Raw genomic sequence first — 18,219 nt, forward strand, 5'->3', positions numbered from 1 at the left:
TCTTTATATAGTTGTGTTTATATATATATATACAGGGGTCTAGGTTGTAGCTGTGTTGGTCTAAGGGCAAAGGCAGACAAGGTTCTTTGGGTGAATCTGGTATCTCTTATTAGACCAACTTAAATAGTTGGTAATTTAAAAAAAGTGTGTGTGTGTGTGTGTGTGTGTGTACATGCACACACACACGTACAAATATGGATGTAAAATATATATATAATTAATCTTTGTACATATTATATATAAAGGGGAGTTTGGATACATGTTCAGGAAGTCGGCAATATAAATCCCAGCGAGCTTCAGACGTGGTTCTTTATGGCCGGTCCTGTTCTTTTCACTTGCATTCATTGTTATTTAGCTTTTATTAGGGCACAAATTGCTTTCAAGGAGAATCACTGTCCACAGCAAGGGCAATGATAGCGGGATGAGCCACTCTTGCCGTGCGAGTTCCCATTCTTCCGACTCCAGCTCTGCCACCGGCTTGGCAGGTAACTTTGGCCAAGTTCATTTCTCATTCGGGGCTTTCACTGCTCTGCCGGCCCCATGGGCGTGAGAATATCCACTTAATGAGCGCTGTGAGATCTTTGAGGGGATGTCAGTCCATTATGACAAGGGTCACTGACTCGTGACACTTGGAAACCAGTATCAAGATCTTTGACTTGAACCCTCAGTTCCTGGGAATACGTGACCTAGTGAGACTCTTCGGTGTTTACATGAAGGTTTCTAGCCTGTGCAGAGCAGAGCTTGACAACATGCCTAGCGTATATCTTGAATTCCCAGGAACCAAAAGAAGTAAACAGAATCCCCAATATGGATTTTAAAATAAGAATTGCACAATTTTTGTGCCAATTTCATGCTTCTGGAGGGCCTGCTTCTCCATTTCCCGGTGTTCCTGGCTGGCAAAGCTTAAGGACTGGTGATTATTAGTAAAATGACCTACCAAACTCGTTGTGTAGAAAGAGTTTGCATCTGTTTCAGGGAAAGGGAGGGAGAGGGGCTGTAGGGCTGAGACTTTCGGAGCAATGCAAGAAGGTCAAGCACCTGTTCTGGAGGATGGCTGGCTAAGCCTATATTGCTTTCAAAGCTGTGCCCTAATACTCAGTGTTCCCGTTTTCCCTCGTTGCGTGCCAGGCTCGCGAACGATGGAGTGTTGTCCGACTGAAGAGGTAGGAAGATGCATGGCTTTTTAGTACTGCCAGGCTCAGATGGAAAAAAAGCTGGGATAAAATGGTAGCAATACTGAAGAACTTTGTAATACAGTCTGCAAAATGGCGCTGGGCCAGACAGCACCCTTGGAGCAGCCAGTGACTCCTCTCACCAGTACCTCCATGGGCTTGCTTCTTTGCAACCGCTTTTCCTCTCTTTGTGCCTGCACAAGCTTTGCCTTCATGCAAATTAAAAATGACTTAGATCCTCTGCATAATGCTCCCTTCCTCCTGCTATTGCGGGGGCAGCTACTTTCCTGCACTGGGCAGGTCACAAATGCAGCTACGGTGTTTTACGAGAGGGGGGGTTTTGCCCGGAGGAAACATTTAGTGGTGTCTCAAAGCCCTTCATAGGAAACCCTGTCCAACACCGTGGGAAGTCCCTCTGGTTTGTATGTCACATAATAAGGGCTGCTGGCTGCTTCCGGGCCATTGCAGTGACCACTGCAAGGTTTGAAACTGCAGGAGCATCAATGAGCACCTTCTTGGCTGGTTTGTTGCCAAGTTAAAAAGAGAGCGTGGGCAGAAGGAGGATGGGATCTTGCAAGTAAAGAGTGGTTTCTCTCTCCATTTTCCACAGGCAAAATGCCCTGGATGGATATTCAGTTAAAAGGAACAGGTTGGAGCCCAGACCTCTCCTGGTCTGGAGGGGAGATAGGGCCACGTTGGGTGGCCTGGGTCAGCCAGGGAAATGGATCAACAGCAGTTTTCTCTGTGCTTTCCATCACCTCTTCATGGTCTCTGCAAGGACTTATCTCGGAGCACAGGATCACAGACAAGGAGGGTTGGAAGGGCCTCAGGAGGTCACATCTAGTCCAACCCCTGCTCCAAGCAGGACCAGCCCCAGCTACATCATCCCCGCCAGGGCTTTGTCCACCCGGGTCTGAAGGATGGAGATGCCACCCCCTCTCTGTGTAACCTGTCCCAGGGCTTCACCACCCTCCTGGCAAGAAAATTCCTCCTAATATCCAACCTCAGCTTGCCTTGCTGCAACTTGAGCCCATTGCTCCTTGTTTTGCTCCCCATGGACCCAGGGATCCACGGATATGGAAACGGCCATCTCTGTCCCTAAGCGCTCAGGAGCAGAGAGGAAAGAGACTGGTGCTGAGTGAGTCTTTCCAAGTCACCTCTTGCCTCCCTGGCCCTACCCAGTTCTCTGTACCATTTCCACTGCCTCAATCAAGCCTTCGGTGCTGCTAGGAGCCAGTCTCCTACATCAGGGGTGCTGGGATTGCTGCTTTTTTAGGCCGCTCTTAGAGGAAGAAAAATGAAGGGTCTTACGCCGTTCAGGACAGGGTGTCTTCAATGGCTGTTTAAATGTGTACTTGTGCACATGCTCCTGCCTCCCCTTCTGATTATGATTACCCTTCATTTAGCTTCCTAAACAGGCTGGCTCGGCAGGGAGAGCCATATAACCCAGCCGCTTCTCTCCTCCTACCCGAAGTTGGCACAAGTAATGGTTGTGCATAGCTCACCACAAAGACAAGCTGGCAAACCGCACAAGGGCCCTGTCAGAGTATTTTGGCACATGACCTCTTTCTCATACTGTTCCCACCCCCGCTGACCGCCTGAAGCCCGAAAAGACCGAGCGGTGCACGAAACCTTCACACGCCTAAACTACGGCAGTTTTTCCCTGGGCTGAATTTCAATCAGATGCTTGGGCTGGGCTTCAAGCGGGCACGGGCTGACCGATGTTGCTGTGGGGCTGCGTGGTCGCAGGTGTGAAGCTCTACGGCTTTGGCTGCTGTTGGTGTAGGTGTTTGGGGTTGGTTTGAAGTGGGAAGTCATGTTGACGCTGAAGGGCTGAGACTTCGCATGGACCAAAATTGGAAATAATGGTGCGCACAAACCTTGAGAACCAGCACGGCTGGGTTTTCACGTGCTAGGGAGAGCTCCTCCCCACATCCTTATGCTCACCAAAGGTGTCCAAAAAGCATCATTTTTGAAGCAAACTGTCCTCTGGCAAAGGGGTCTACGAGGGAGTATGCAAAAGAGGTCTTGGCCATGTAACGGTGCTGACTTTGTGTTCAAAGCCTTTGTGAAGGCCATTAGCCATTCGGAGAGGTGGAGTTACTACTGCAGCCTGTACCTGTACAGTTGCATCCCGTGTCCTCAAATGGACACTCATTTATTTGTATTATGACAAAGCCTAAGGACCCCAATCCTGGACTGGGTCACTTCTCTGCTATATGGGACCTATGCTAGGAGGAGGGTTGGTGATATGCGATCCAAGATTTGGAGTCTGCTTCTCTTCCACCCTTTAATTCCAGCAGCAGAAGTTTGTGCTTTGAGGCATTCATTTTTGGGCACTGCCATTGGCGTAAGCAGAGTCAACGACACTAGGCCCCAGATAAGCTCTTAGTAGGAGACAGTCTTCCCATCAAGGCATTTTACTTTTGTTTTGCTGTTGCTGCTGTTGTTCTTCCCATGATAAAATAACCCGCATGGAAGGATTGTCTTTCTCCATGTCTGCCGAAAACTGCCCAGTGCCTTGCACGCAGGAAGATGGTGGATTTTTCCTTGGTCAAATGATTAGCTTGCATGGGTACTGAATGCAGCATCTGGCAGGGGGGCACTGGCCAACACACACGAGGAAAACTTTCAGCAGGACATTTCCCCAGTGCTCAGAAACGGCCTCAGCACCTGCAGGCTTTGAATGCAAGTTGGGGATGTGACTCAGAGCAGGGAAACTAGTGCCTTTATGGCATATGGGTGTATTAAAAAAATCATGGATGCAGAAGTGTTTTTTCACACTGGGAGTTCACTGGAAAACCATTACCCTAAGGGTGGAATCAAGCTCTCCTTCGCTTTAAGAAAACCTGAAATCTTTCCCCATACTCCAGAGCACACACGTGCTCCCAAACCTGCGCTAGTTTGATATATCTGTATATTTATATAGATAGGTACGTGTATAAATCGTGAAGAATAAACTTAATTTTATTGCTGCCTTTTGAGTGGACGTTGGCAGGACAGTGCATCGTGAGACTGACAAGGGTGTGATGTTCAGTAATAGCACATCAGCAGGCCTATGGTACTTTGATGTATTATAATAGTCCATCATCAGAACAATGGCATTTTGATGTATTGGATTAGAACATAATCAGGATGATGGTGCTTTGATATATTATGTAAGTACATCATCAGAGTGGTGGTACCTTGACATATTACCTTAGTGCACTGTCAGAGTGTCAGCACTTTAATGTATTTCAATAATACATCATTGGAGCACTCGGGTTCGTCGGAGGCGCTGTCTCGCCAGCTGGCAGGGGCCATTGTATACCCTGAAGAACATCCTCTGTCTCTTAAAAACTTAATCAGTCTTTATAGAAGCCGGAGCTTTTTGAATTAAGTATGGCTAAAAATATTGGCCGAGCTGCCTGCCGGGCCTCCAGAAGGCCTGCCTTGTCATCCATAGCGGCACGGTGCGCTTGGTCCAAGGCAAACAAGGTGTCTGCAAGCACAGTGGCTTTTAGTCACTGAGGAAGAGGAGAAGGGGCTTCCCTCAGCTGCTATCAGGGGTTTGGCAGGTTCATGTTCATGGTTTTGTAAGGAAAGATCAGTGCCAAATTCCCATGCGTTTCCTTTGTGCGAGGCCTGGGAACATGCAATTGCCTCCAGACGTGCCCAGCTTTTCCGTGGGCATACCGGGTTGCCAGCGCCCAGGAAACGGGCTGTGTGAATGAGTGCTGGAGGTGGTGACGGGGCAGTCAGAAACTTCCATTGTGAGTTTGAAGCCATATATAACCCACCTTGTGTTCGTTAAGCTCTGCCTCAGTTTATTGCCTGGGAAATGGGGTTGCTCTTTAATTTACAGGGGTCTTGGGAGGAAGACTAAGGCTAGGCACAGACATTACATTTAACGCACAGAAAGCACTTTAAAGCCATTGTGGCAGAAAGCCACCTTGGTTTCTCCCCTAAATCTCTGCCCTGTGACAACGTGATTAGAGGGGCCAGCACAGAGGAGTCACACCTCAGCCTGTCTCTCTCTTTAGGTACCCTGAGCTGGCTGCAGTCCTGGGGGGGGAAACCTGCTCCCTCTGCCGACGGGACTGGCATCAGCCACCCGGGTGAGGGGCATCTACCTGGGGAGCTGGGATCTGCCCGGTAACAGGTGATGTATTACAAATTGGTTGGCCGACAGCCAACTGGGGCTGACCGCCACTGGCCCAGGTGAATGAGGTCACAGGGGCTGTATAAGTCGGGGGGGAAGGAGGCTCGCTCTCCTCGGCCATGAGGTGAAGCAGCAGCCAAGCAGGGGACACAGAGCAGCCTGACCATCTGAGACTATCTCTCTTTCACCCCAAAACTCACGAGCTAGAAACCGCTTGCTTATAGAGGGGAATTTCACCCGCTTCCGGAAGATGCTTGTGAGTAAGCTACTCGATTGGATTAGATATCTAGCTGGCAGTAACACAGATGCGTGATCAAAAGGCTACCTCAGCCACTCTGTTTGCTCTCTAGGATTTCTAGGATATTGCTCAATCCTGTACCCTAGTTTCCCCTACCCCCTGTAATCAATAAAGTTTTCCTTTGTGACTGGTGTGGGAGACTTATTGAGGGGTGCATCTGAATTATGCCTAAGAGACCCCTTAGGTCTGCGGACTAAGGGAGACTTTACTTTTTGCCCCGGACTTGGGGAAGTGCCCCAAGCGCCTGTACCGGGTCGAGCACCCGTCGGACTATTAGGCCTGTGTTTCCCCGAGGACACAGGGCTGAGACAGTCCCTTCTCGGGGTGGTGGCGGTGACGTTAACCCCAGACTAGCAAGTGTGCTCCAGGAGAGGGGTCGGCCAAGCATAAGGCGCCCCAGGGAGGCATTCGGAGCCTGGGAGGTGGGCGGGTGCAGGGAGGTGGGTGGCTCAACTCAGGAGCGCCCTCTACTGGCCCACCACAGCCATAACAAAACAGACATTCGCGGCACTTAAAGCGCTTTAAAAATGGCGGATCCTGCTCTAAGTTAGCCCTCAATGGATGTGGTGTTAAACTAAAGTGCTTTAGTTTGGAGCACTTTTTTGAACTTCTGTACCACATCCATTGCGCCTCAATGAAGGTCATATTCTGCCACCATCCCAGGGGCCTCTCACTGGGTGGCTTGCTAGCTTTGGCTGGTGCTTGTCTTCTCCAGGTGACCACTGGCTCAGCCCTGCCCCAGGCTGTCACAGAGGACAGAAAAGGCTCTGTGTCCTCCTTGCACAGCTGGCCAAGGGGGTGGGGAAATGGAGCCTCTCTGCCTCGTGGATCCCCCCACCCCTGCCATATGCTTGTGGGCTTGGGGCATGGTGGGGGCCAGGCTGGGTCCATGTGGTGGAGAGGCCCCAGTTCCCGGTGTGGTGGGTTTTTGAATGTGTGTATTTAGTTTTAGCCTTAATGTTGATGCAGCCCCTCAGTACTGCCCATGGCTATTATCTCCCATTAGAGAAGAGTCTAGCATCTTCATTCCTCTTGTTGACCTCTTGCCGTCTTCTTACATGTATGTGGCCTGGAAACCTCCTCCAGGGCAGAGCAGGAGGGTTTTGTGTCCTGGTTCAAGTCCAGTGGGTGCCACTAATGCTGGTGTCTGAAGCAGTGTGGCCGTGGTTTTGGTGGCATTCCTTATACTTAGTGTGGGGAAAGCCACGGAGACACAAAATGGTTGTGGGCGGTAGATGCCGGTTCTTGCCCACTGTCCGGCCGTGACTCATGGCAATGGAGACAGGTAGGCGACATTGGCCACGGCAGATACCGAGTGCACAGTGGGTCATGTATTCTCCATGGTTCGCCTGTATTAAGATGGGTCATCATCCTACCGGAGATGCCCCATGTTGAGGGAGGGCTTCACTGTGTGCCCTGGCACCTCTCTCTGCTGGAAGTCTGTGTTTTAGCAGTGAGAGAGATTTGCCTTAGAGATTTAGACTTTTGCTGAAGACCCTTATACAACTTAACTTATCCCAGCGTCCTGATCAAGGCCATTTTCCCCTTTCTTGACTGACTGAATCCTCTACTCATTTTCTTTCTCCTCACCTCTGACAGGAAACTCCTTTCCATAATAATCAGCTGGTATATAAAGATTTCAGCTGCACGGTTTGCTTGCTTGGCAAGCTGTTCACTCCAGCGTCCTTGAGGATTTGCTCTTTGTTCTTGAGGGGTTTTCATTGCTCTGGAAAGTCACATAATAGTGCTGCTTCTCTGTCTGGAGGACTAAAGGTGTGCATGTGGGAGAGGACGAGCGTGGCTGGAAAATCCCTGGAGCTGTATTTGCATGTGAAAACCGGTGTTTCCCTTCTCAGGAGAGTTTCTAGGACCCATGTTGTCTAAATGGCAATAGTAGAAAAGTGTGAAGAAGTCAAAGTTCCCCTGTGCAAAATGAAGTTTATTTTCTACCTAAGAGGATTTTTACCATCTTGGATTTGTCCTCAGCCTGAAGAAGGGTGCAACTGCATGTGCCCGACAGCTTGCAGAAAAAAAGATGGGTTTTTTTGCCATTTCTTAGTTGGTCTAATCAAAGGTCTCGTCTCTGAACCAAGAGTTCGAGAGTTTTGCGTTTCTAAGATGTCAAAGCAGGATTCAGGAACTCACAACAGTGCTTGCACGCCTCATCTCCTTCCACTCACACAGCTCTGACAAAGAGCTCACCATGCCCTAGGAGTCCAGACCTCCTCATTTTGCTCTTGCTTTCCTTTCCTCCTCCTGCACCTGTTCCATAGCTCGATGCTATTGCTGCACAGATGTTTCTCCCACATCACTGCGTGATTATTTTTCAAGTGGCTTCTTGGAGCAGATGTTCCCCCGTGCGTATGCATCTTTTCCCACTGACATTTTCTAAACAAACAGCAGATTGCATTGCTGCTACCCAATTGAGCTATGGAGGGAGGGGGGGGGTGGAAATCCCACACCACCGGTTATGCATTTCTCCTCCCAGGTGGTTTAGCAAAGGGCGCAGGCCTGCTCACTTCCTCCCTGCTCTCCATTTGGACGCCCTGCAGATGTTTCATCGGGGCTACTATGTTCTCCCTTCAGAGCAGAGCATAACCTCTTGGGAAGGTATTTTGTGTGGAAACTAGGCAGAATTGGCTGTGGAGGTGGCATGGGTGCAGTGAGGACCTCTGGCAATTCTGGCTTGGTTTGACTAAAGCTGACTCTCTACTGGAGCTGATCCTTCAGTGTGGTGGCCAGTCCTAAGAGTAAAGGGAAAACGTACATTTTGCAACTGAACTGTATTTTTAATTCTTTCATCCAAATGAACATATGGACCCCCCCTCCCCGAAAACCCAGACCTGGGGTGGGAGGGGTTCAATGACAAAATGAAACCAAACCTTTCCTCTGGATTTTGAGTCTGGAAATCACTTTCTGAATCTTGAAAAATGAAGCTTAGCTAAGTTTCAAACTCAAACTTCTTTTTTCAAAACAAAAAGTAAAAACATTTTTCTGGGAAATGTCAAAACAACATGTTTCCCTTGTGCTTTTCCTGAATAGTTTTATTTAATCCACAATTGCATTTTTTTCCCACAAATAAACAATTTGTTTGAAAAATGTTGCCATCCCTCTGCTCTGTTTTATCTGTAACAGCTAGGTAAACCACTCGCTTGGGTTAGACGAAGATAATAGACAGAGCTTGGGTATCGCACTCTCTTCTGCTCATTACTATGCCTTGTAATTATTGAAATGGTAATTTTGTCATCTGATGTAGTGTGGGAGCAGCTCTCAACAAAGTCTCTGCAGCTGTCAAGTGTAATGCATGCACTAAAATCATGTTTCCCTGCAATAAGGTGAAACAGAAGGTGGACAATATAAACTTGCAATGGTGATAGACTTCTTAAGACCTCACGCCAAGCCTATAAAATTTATGTCTGATCTCAAAATGAATTTGGAATCAGAGAAGGAGGAGACAACAAGAAAGACTGCCAAGACGGATCTCTCTTGGAAGTGGAGCTCGGGGAATAGCACTAATATTTTCGGAAATTGAAACTCCGACCATGAAATTACCTATCATTTATCATCCCCAACCACCTTACAAAGAAAAAAAAGGTATTAAACCTTATTGCTTTTTAAATACTTATGATCTCAGAGAAAAGCTATCTAATCTAGTTTCTTTAATATGTATCTTATGAAAATGTCCACAAGACTGAGAACAGAGTAACAGCATGGACTTTTTTTTAAAAGAAATATTTTAAAATTAATTTAGGCCAGGGAAATGTTGAGATGATCCAGTGTTAAAACCCACTGTAGGAGAACTAACACTCAATCTGATCCTTTCAAACTGTTCCTCCATTATGATGATGATACCCGTCATAATGCCTTGAATGGTCATCGCTATAAAAATAGTACCTTAAACTTGCATAATACTTTTTATCTGGGATTTTCAAAGGGCTTTACCAATATTACTTCATAACAAGGCTTCGAATGGTCCTACAAGGACATTAAAGATTGCTTTTTCTACTACTGCAATGCCACCCTTGGGGGTGGAGAGCAGCACTGGAGGTTTTGAAAGCCCCGCTACACCTTGCTCTTGGATAGGAAGTGAAGATGTCTAGCATTTGATTGCAGCTGCAGAGGACAACGGAGGCAACAGCATGAGTTACCTAGACTTCAGTTTGATAAGGGTGCTGAGCTGAACGACCCTACTCACTGGAGGAGCACCGTGGCTCTTCAATAGAAGTGGGAAGCTGATATCAGGTCCCTGGTCTTCCGTGCTATTGACAGAGCTGGGAATTTTTCCTATCCTGCAAAAGCATTGAGATCACCAACATTTTCTTATTGTGCCTGGATGGGAAATCAAGACTTATCAAAATGATGGGTGGAAAGACAGTGTGTTCCTTGGGAGAGACCCCAGAAGAGCCACGGCCTGGTGGTTCAGCTACCTAGGAGACTTAGCATCAAGCCCTGACTAATTACGAAGAACCGGACTTGAACCTGGGCGTCCCAGGCCCAGGTGAGTGCCCTGCAGCCACTCAGCTCCCCATGCTCTCCCCCACAATGGAGGCTATTTTCTCATATGGTCAATAATACATTGTGGTGAACTGGCATTTTCTGAAAAAAATCCCATTTTGTCAAAAAATTTGGAACCAGCTCATGCCCTCTATGCACACGGTCTCTTCAATTCACTCGTGCGGCCTTGCTCCTGCGGTACAGGTGTTGCCTCCACAAACCGTGTGCTGGTGAAGCCCTCCCTCGGGCAGCGTTGGGCAGTGCCTTCTTGCAGCTGCATTTTCCATGGGAAGCCACGATGCTTAGAAGCAAACACTTCCCTAATGTTTATCCCCAGAAACTTGCTCCCGTTTCCACCCGGCAACAGTGTGCAGGGTTACTGTGGCCAGTTGCTCCATTCCTCGTCGTCTTCTGTGCAGCTGCTGACAAGCGCTCTTCTTTCACCCCCTCTTGCAACGGGACCATCCATCCTCCTTCACTGTTTATAATTTTCACAGGTAAGGGATTATGAACGAGGGCTATTGAACACTGGAAATGTTCATGGCAGCTCAGCACAAGGCTGTTTAGCGCAGGTGTTTCTGTAATTGTGATGCATTGGGAAAATTTGGTGTTCAATGGCCCTCTCACTTACATTTCCACCTGTGTCACGCAGTGGCCTAGTGTAGTACATCAGGCTGTAATATGAAAACATGTACTCATTCTGGCTGGCTCCAGACCTGCTAATGTTTTGCTAAACTCTCTCTGGTGCTTGATGGAGGGGCCGTGCTCTTCTGCGTCGTTCTTTATGGCTAAGCTGCTCCAAAAAAGAAATGAAGTAAAACAGAAATGAAAGGGCACGAGCAGACTGTGGCAGTGCTGGCTGTGGGTCTGAGGTGGTCTCAGACAATGGGCAATTTGGTTTGTTCAGATCTGCCATGAACAGAGGGTGGGAGATGGATGACGTGGGAAGAGTGGCAGGGGGCTGAGCTCTTTTGTCTCCAAGGGTTTCCCAAGCTCCCTACATAAGCCCAACGAACATGGGTCATCGAAGGGAAGGTTAAGGGGTGTCTTTCTTGCAGTTGACAGTCACTTGCATGATAATCTCTCTGCAGGATCTGCATTATTGTGATGCTGCAGTATCTGTACTTTCACAGACCAGACCCAAATGTTATCCAGTGCCTAGAAGCTGAACACAATAATCCCAGGTGAGAAACATGGGTCAGATTTTTACATGAGTGTGACAGGGACAGCAAGTGTGTCTACACGTGTGCATTTAATGCGCATTAGCCCAATCTAAGGTGCATTAAGGGCACATGCCTACACATGCGCACCCTTATGCACCTTAAAAGTGGCAATTTAAGGCTATTCAAGCCTAAATTTGATACCTGTATTAAAAAGGTATCAAATTTATGCACAGATAGCTAAATTGCATTGGTGAATGTACAGATGTGCTAATGCACATTAATGTGGTATGTGTCCATTGACTTGGGATTAACTTTAGTCCCAAGTCAGTTCGCACACCCATGTTAATGCACGTATAGGCATGCTCCTAAGTTGCCTTAAGGCACATTAGGTTAATGTGCATCAAAAAGCACGTGTAGACATGCCCAGCCTGTCTTAAGGACATAGTGCCCCCCTCCTGTGTCGCATGGGAAGCTACCACTTGTGTGCTTTTGAACCCAAGCAGTGGAGCTGGGCTCCTTCATGTTCCTCACAGCCTGGAAGAAGGTCTGGGCCTGTTGTTCCACTCTGGGCCCATCTCCATTGGTGAAGACTTGCTTGTTGGCCTTAGACAATACGACACTCGTTCTAAAGTGACTGGCATGATCTCTCTCATTGATCGGCTTTTTTCTTTCCGGTGGAAGCAATGGGTTCAGATCCAGCAATGGGATCAGCATCAATCTAGACTGCAGTTTTTATGCATCGTTCATACAGCCCACAGCTACTCTACATTTACTTTGGAACAGGCTGGTTTGCACTATATATTAAAAGGCAGCATATTTGCCTTTTAGAGGAATTTATTGTCCAGATTCTCAACAGTCTCTGATATTGTTTCTATGATTATTCAGGAAGCAACTTACCACAAGAACATGGTCAGGTGTCTGGTTTGCTTTCATTCACTAAGCAGGGATCTCCATCGCTTCCACAGGCTACATTTTAGAGGCTTTGTTGTACATCAAAAACGTCACGCTTGAAAGGAAATGTTAGAGTTTACCTGCTAATGGTCAACCACACACACACAAAAAAAGATCCCTTCAATGATAGAGGGACATAAATTATCTAGAACTGGCAAGAAATGAAAGTGTTGCATGGTCCCTTGACAGCAATGGGATGAATAACTGATGATGATTAGTTAAATCATAACATCGCTCATGCCATGCATAAATGATGAGCCAACTGCTTGCGATGCCCTGATGAGATGCAGCATTCTTAGCTTTCTATCATTCCCACTTTGTAGCCCCAAAGAAACTACCACATTTCTGCATTTTTGTGTTATCTGGCACATCAAGCAATGCGACAATGAATATATATTGACCTTATTATAGCAGCCGGCTGCTTGTGCCAGAAGCAGCCAGGCATACTTTGCACAAATTAAACCTGTCAGCATGTAATTTATGGTTCATTGCAAAAGAGGAACAGAACTCTGAGGGGAACATTGTGGTTTGGGAAGCAGGTAGGTAGGCAGATGAATTGCATGATAAAATATCTCGCTAATGATGTGATGTTAAAGCCGAAGTGTCATTTTCATTCTGTTTTGCACATTTTTTAGTTATTCCTTGCTCAAGATGTTTTTTTTTCCCCCTGCCACGGTTTTTTCTTTCCACGAGCTAAATTACTGGTTACACCTGAAAAGGATGAAGTAGGTGTGATAATTTATGACTAGACAGCAGTTGTCTGAAGACAATGTGGTGGCATTGTGAGCAGTGTTAGAACCCTGTAATATGGAGACATTTTACTAACACAGATAGCAGGCTTGACATCTAGGGGGTGCACGCGTGCACGTGTGCGCATGTGTGCGTGCGAGAGTATGTGTGCCTGATTGAACTTCTACTCTTTTTCGGAGCAGAAAATAGATTTGAAAAAAAAATATAAAGAAACCTATCTGTGTGCGTTCAGTCCTGTTGACAAACACAGTGCAAAATTATACATCCAGACTAAGACGTCAGAAATAACAGACTCGGTGCTTGCCAACAGGTAATATATATTTGGTATCATAGATGCTGGGTACTTCTTGCCTTTTTGTTTCCAGATCTTTCAGCTTCTTGTGGGGGTGGGAAGAAAAGCAATATAGGAAAGGAAATATAATCCAGAAATATAGGTGAAAAAGGTTTTTGGGCACAGCATTATGTCATATTCAATAATGCTTCGGGTTGAGTGATTCCAGGGCTCGGATTGGCTCACTGAGCGCTTGTGGGAATTGCTGCCAAGCCTGCCTTGAGGCCCAAGCAAAGCAAGAGAAAAGGAGGTTGCAGGAAATGGGGATTTTCACACTGGCAAGCAGCATTCTCTCCAGCCCAATAAATAAATGATAAAATAATTACGGGTTGAAATAAAACAGAACTGAATTATTGAAACGTGCCCCTTAGTCACAGCACCGGCTTGCCCAGCAAAGCACGGCCGTGATGCCGCGGCTGGCACTGCCAGAGCTAAGACAACCTGTGACAGAGCCACGTGCGGCTCCTGTTCCCGCTAGAGCTGGCTGCTGTGTGAGCACGTGCCACTTCATGGTGGCTTCGGAGGTTTCCAAATTGTTCCTCGCTGGACAGAGCCCAACCGTTTTGCGTGGTTTGGCCCAGCAGAATTACGGTGGAACATCTGTTGTCCGACTGGGAGGGCCGGGTTTGTATTTCTGGGGTGTGGGAGGGGAGTTGTTTCTTCTCTGGCTAGAGAACCCACCCCAGCCCTTGGGAGTTTTCCCAACCAAAATGTTGCCCCAGGTCTGCACTGGGCTCACTCGGGTTCTGCCCTTGGAGCTGATCATGGCCCCGAAGCAGGGCCCTGCTGGCATCAAGCGAGAGGATGCCGACATCGGTCCATCGGGGCCAGTCTAGCTGAGTGTCTGTCTGTGCACATGCATGCCTGCGAAGACGTACTGCGGGTCAGAGACTGAGAGTCCTACAGGGGCAACATCTGCTTTGGGTATTTTTCTGTCTCCTCTGTGGGCTCTCCTTTCCCTTCCTCTCTGTTGCTGCTTCTCTGTGCCTATTATTGACATAATGCCTCAGCTCCCTCTTGGCAAATTCCACCTCCTGTTTCCCTGGGGAAAGGGGGGAATTTTTTATTTACTTATTTTTGGATGAGCAAATTAAATACCAGTCCCTCTCCCCTGCTCCCCTTTCATTCTTGTGATCCTAAGGGAGGGCCTTTCCTGGAGGTGGATGATTTTGTGAGGCTGCTGCAGGTGCATGTTGTACCTTGACTCTAGCCACAGGCTGGTTTTCAGGGTGGAGATGATGGTTGTGTTCAGGGTGGTTTTCAGGCTGGAGGGCAGGTTGAGAGGTAGAGAGTTAGGGAGGGGAAGGGCATGGATCATGGGCATCCCTGCTGAGGACTGTGGGTTTTGTTGCTGCACCCACCGGCAGCTTGAGGTTGGGCTTGGGACCTAGAGGACTCAGACTTGGAGAAAAATCCGATCAAGCTTGGTAAGCATCCTGGTGGGGATGGAAAGGTTTTCGATGCACACAAGAGAGGCAGCTCTGCCTGCACAGATGATGGAGCCGGAAGCATACATGATAATCAGGGCCGCCATGCAGCTGCATCCCTCCTTCCCATTGCCCTCCCTCACCTGTCTCAGCATCAGTCGTGCTGCCTTTCTGGAGTTCGCAGCTCTACCTCCCCAACTTGCTGCCACGTGTCTGAAGTCAGAGTTATGCTGCCTGAAAGCCCTTCACGAGGTGTGACAAGGGAGACGCGCCGTGTGTGGAGCTCTGTTTGCACCGATCTCTCAGGTTTACTCACCGACACGCTCTCCTGGCTCTGCTCCAGGCTTGCTGCTCACACCAGGGGGGAGATGCATTTGACATTTTGAAAAAAGGCCCAGAGATGACGCCTCTGTTGATGCACATCCGATCCAGGGGCACAGGCAAGTGGGCAGGATGTTGCATTAATGCCAGTCTAGGGAGACTGTGCTAGCATGTGAAAGGGTGGATGTCAGTGCATGATGGTGGTGGTGACTCTGCGGGAGGAAGGAAGGCAAAGAGAGGTTGATGCGAAGCTGTGGAGATGACAGGTGGAGCACAGCCAGGTCCTGAGTGGGCTGGCATCACTAAGGGCAAAGGAGAGAGCGCACGGCCATCCTTTTAAATGCATCCGCTCCGGCTTTGAGTGAACCGACTCCAGTGGAAGGCAACTCTAGTCTGAGCACCGGGTGGGGGCTTGCAAGCAGCAAGAGCCAGCCGACTGCAGCGGTTTGCCCAAGGTTGGCAGAGGCCACAGCACTTGGCGACCTCCACACCCAGACCGGCCACACCTCCACAACATACGGAGCCAGGAGCAGTGGCACGGCTGCGCCGGGGTGGAGGAGATGACCTGCGAGGTCACTTCCATCTCTTTGCCTCTTAAGTATCCATCTCCCCTGGCCCCAGCATGCACCAAAAACAGATCCCCGAGCTATGCGCGAATGCAGCTCACCTCCGTTATCTCATTCCTTTGGAGGCTGAGGGGGCTGCCTGGAGCACGCTTCCCTTCCCCACGGCTGGTCTAACAGCAGCAGGCGCCAAGCCAAATCAGTTTGGTTGCGTGGCCTAAATGAACTGCGCTGTCTGGGGGCACGTGTGGAGTACGTGCGCCCGTGTGCCGCGGGGAAGGGCGGTGGGGGGTTTTCTGTAGCCTCTTGCTAGATCAGTGTGACGGCAACTGAGGCCCACGCAAGCTTTGGCGTGATTAAAAAGAAGCATGTTTGCTTGCTTAAGCCTGGAAGGTTGTGTGTACCCGAAGCAGCTCTAATAGGGAGCAGGCAGGCAGGGGAGCAGAGCAGTAATGGACCAGATTAATAGAGACAAAGTGCTGTACCTCTTGCTGCGTGACGGTCTGACTTCCCGCGGTCCGGACGCCCCGCGGCACGATACCGAGAGCCGATCTCTGGGTGCTCTCGTGGGCCTACATCGATTCCCCTTTCAGCGGGTTCAGCACTGATTTGTTTAGCCTCTTTGCCCATCACGGGGCACTCTGCAGCCGCTGTAATTGAGATTAATTGGAAGAGGTTTGCAGTTGGGGCTTGGGCTGGTGACATGGGTTGCTGCTATTCTCTGCTTCTCAGGGGTGTTTGAGCCTCATTTATATCTGGCTGTATTCTGCTCTCATGATGTTCACTGCTTGTGTATGCTTTGGGAGCCTGTAAAGCAGGCAAGTGCACACGTGCACCTGGGCAATTCCTGCTGGGGCCAGCTGCGTTCAGCTAGTTTGAGCCATCTGCGTTGCACCGAGTCACCCGGGACCTGTTGGAGTCTCAAAGCCAGTCGGTTTGAATGAATGACCACTGGATCTTGTTGGTTTAATAAAAGATATCATTTCTGCTATGAGTCCTGATTGCTTTTTCCTCTAGACCAATACAGCTACACCCTGGATACCTGACACATGGAAGATATCGACTTTTAGCCAATTTTAAAAAATGAAATCTTCGTATTTTCCCAAGTAGGAAGCAACAGTGACCCTCTGAAACCTGTGATCCTGCTCCCACCCTTGTTTCAAGGTCATTTGCACCATCATAAGGAGGTGAGAAGCTCCAGACCAGCTATGAACTGCCTGCCCAGAGGAGTTTTCCATCTATTGACTCTGTGAAATCCTATGAAACATGACCTTTCATTTCAACCCAGGAGAACTTTTACCACCTTTTCTCCAATGCCTGATGAAGGGTGTTTGTGCCTAAAAGCTTGCAATGAAAGAAATTTTTTTGCAAAAATCTTGTTGGTTTAATAAAGATATCATCTTTTGCTGATTGCTTTGGCCACGGGATTGGCAGAGACCAGCGCATCTCCCGACCAGGCAGGACTTCAGCAAGGATAGTTCATGAGAGGGCAGGAAGATACGAGGAGCTACCATGGGTGGATCTAGGATTTGGAAGAGAGGAGTGCATCATTACATGTCACAGCACCCAACAGTGATTCTGCTGACGGCTGGAAAATGGTATTGAGAGATTTGCTTTTGGGAATTGGCTTGCAGGTAAAGTAGATATGTATTTGAATAATGGTGCAGAAGTCCCCAGGACGGGGCGTGAGAGCTCAGAAGGAATCCAAGGGAAATTGCAGAACTGCTGGCAATCGTCTGTACCCCATCGTTACAAACAGCCTCTGTGCCGAAGGCCTGGGGGGCTGCAAACATGATGCCCCTCTTTAAAAAAGGGCTCCAGAGGCAATCCTGGGAACTACAGACTGGCAAGTCTCACTTCCATCCCTACCAAGTTGGTAGAGTCTGTAATAAACAGGGATCCTGGTCTTCTCTGATTTAAAAAAAAAAATCTCCAATTTTCGGTTAAAAAAAAAAAAGGAGCCCCAAATCCACATTTTTCCATGATTAAAATTAAACACCACTATGCATAGATCGGTCTTAGTGGTGTTTTATTTAAATCACTGGAAAAAGTGGATTTGAGGTTACTTTTTTTTTAACTGAAAATTGGGGATTTTTTAAAATCTGAGAAAACCAGGATCCCTGGTAATAAAGAATAAAATCAACAGTCACAGGGCCAAATACAATCTGCTGAGGAAGACGCAACATGGTTTTAACAGGAAATCCTGCCTCACCAATCTGCTGGAGCTCTCTCAAGGTATCAGCCAGCTTGTGGTCAAGGGGGGATCCAGCTGACATAATACATTTGGGCTTTCGAAAAGGTCCCTCACCAAAGGCTTTTTGAAAAATAATGCATTGCCACAGGATTGCAGGGAAGGTTGTTTTGTGGGTTGAGAGCTGATTAAAAGATGGGAAGCAAAGGCTAGGGCTCTTTAGCCCTACCATTTGCTGGCCCACCCATGAATCAAGCATCAAGGACAATAAAAAGTCCTTTTTCAGGTATGTGGGGAGCCGGAGGAAAAGCAAGGGCAACGTTGGACCCCTGCTGAACCAGATGGGACAGCTGACAACTGACGCCCAGGAAAAAGCCAACCTATTAAATGGGTACTTTGCATCGGTCTTTCATCAGT

The 18,219-nt window shown here is 48.2% G+C and overlaps 2 long non-coding RNA genes across 2 annotated transcripts in view; one reads left to right on the forward strand and one right to left on the reverse strand.

Moving 5' to 3' along the window:
• Positions 1 to 18,219, forward strand: part of LOC109309222 — a 34,549-nt gene that overhangs the window by 768 nt on the left and 15,562 nt on the right. The window lies entirely within an intron of this gene.
• LOC109309221 overlaps positions 1,924 to 18,219 on the reverse strand; it is a 20,785-nt gene continuing 4,489 nt past the window's right edge. The window contains exons 2-3 of the long non-coding RNA XR_002100842.1: positions 9,506 to 9,511; positions 1,924 to 2,085 (exon numbers count right to left, since the gene is read on the reverse strand). This is a non-coding gene — a long non-coding RNA (uncharacterized LOC109309221). The remainder of the gene's footprint in view (positions 2,086 to 9,505; positions 9,512 to 18,219) is intronic.

Source organism: Crocodylus porosus, unplaced genomic scaffold (assembly GCF_001723895.1).
Source record: "Crocodylus porosus isolate Cpor-Errol unplaced genomic scaffold, CroPor_comp1, whole genome shotgun sequence".
Taxonomy (NCBI): domain Eukaryota; kingdom Metazoa; phylum Chordata; order Crocodylia; family Crocodylidae; genus Crocodylus; species Crocodylus porosus.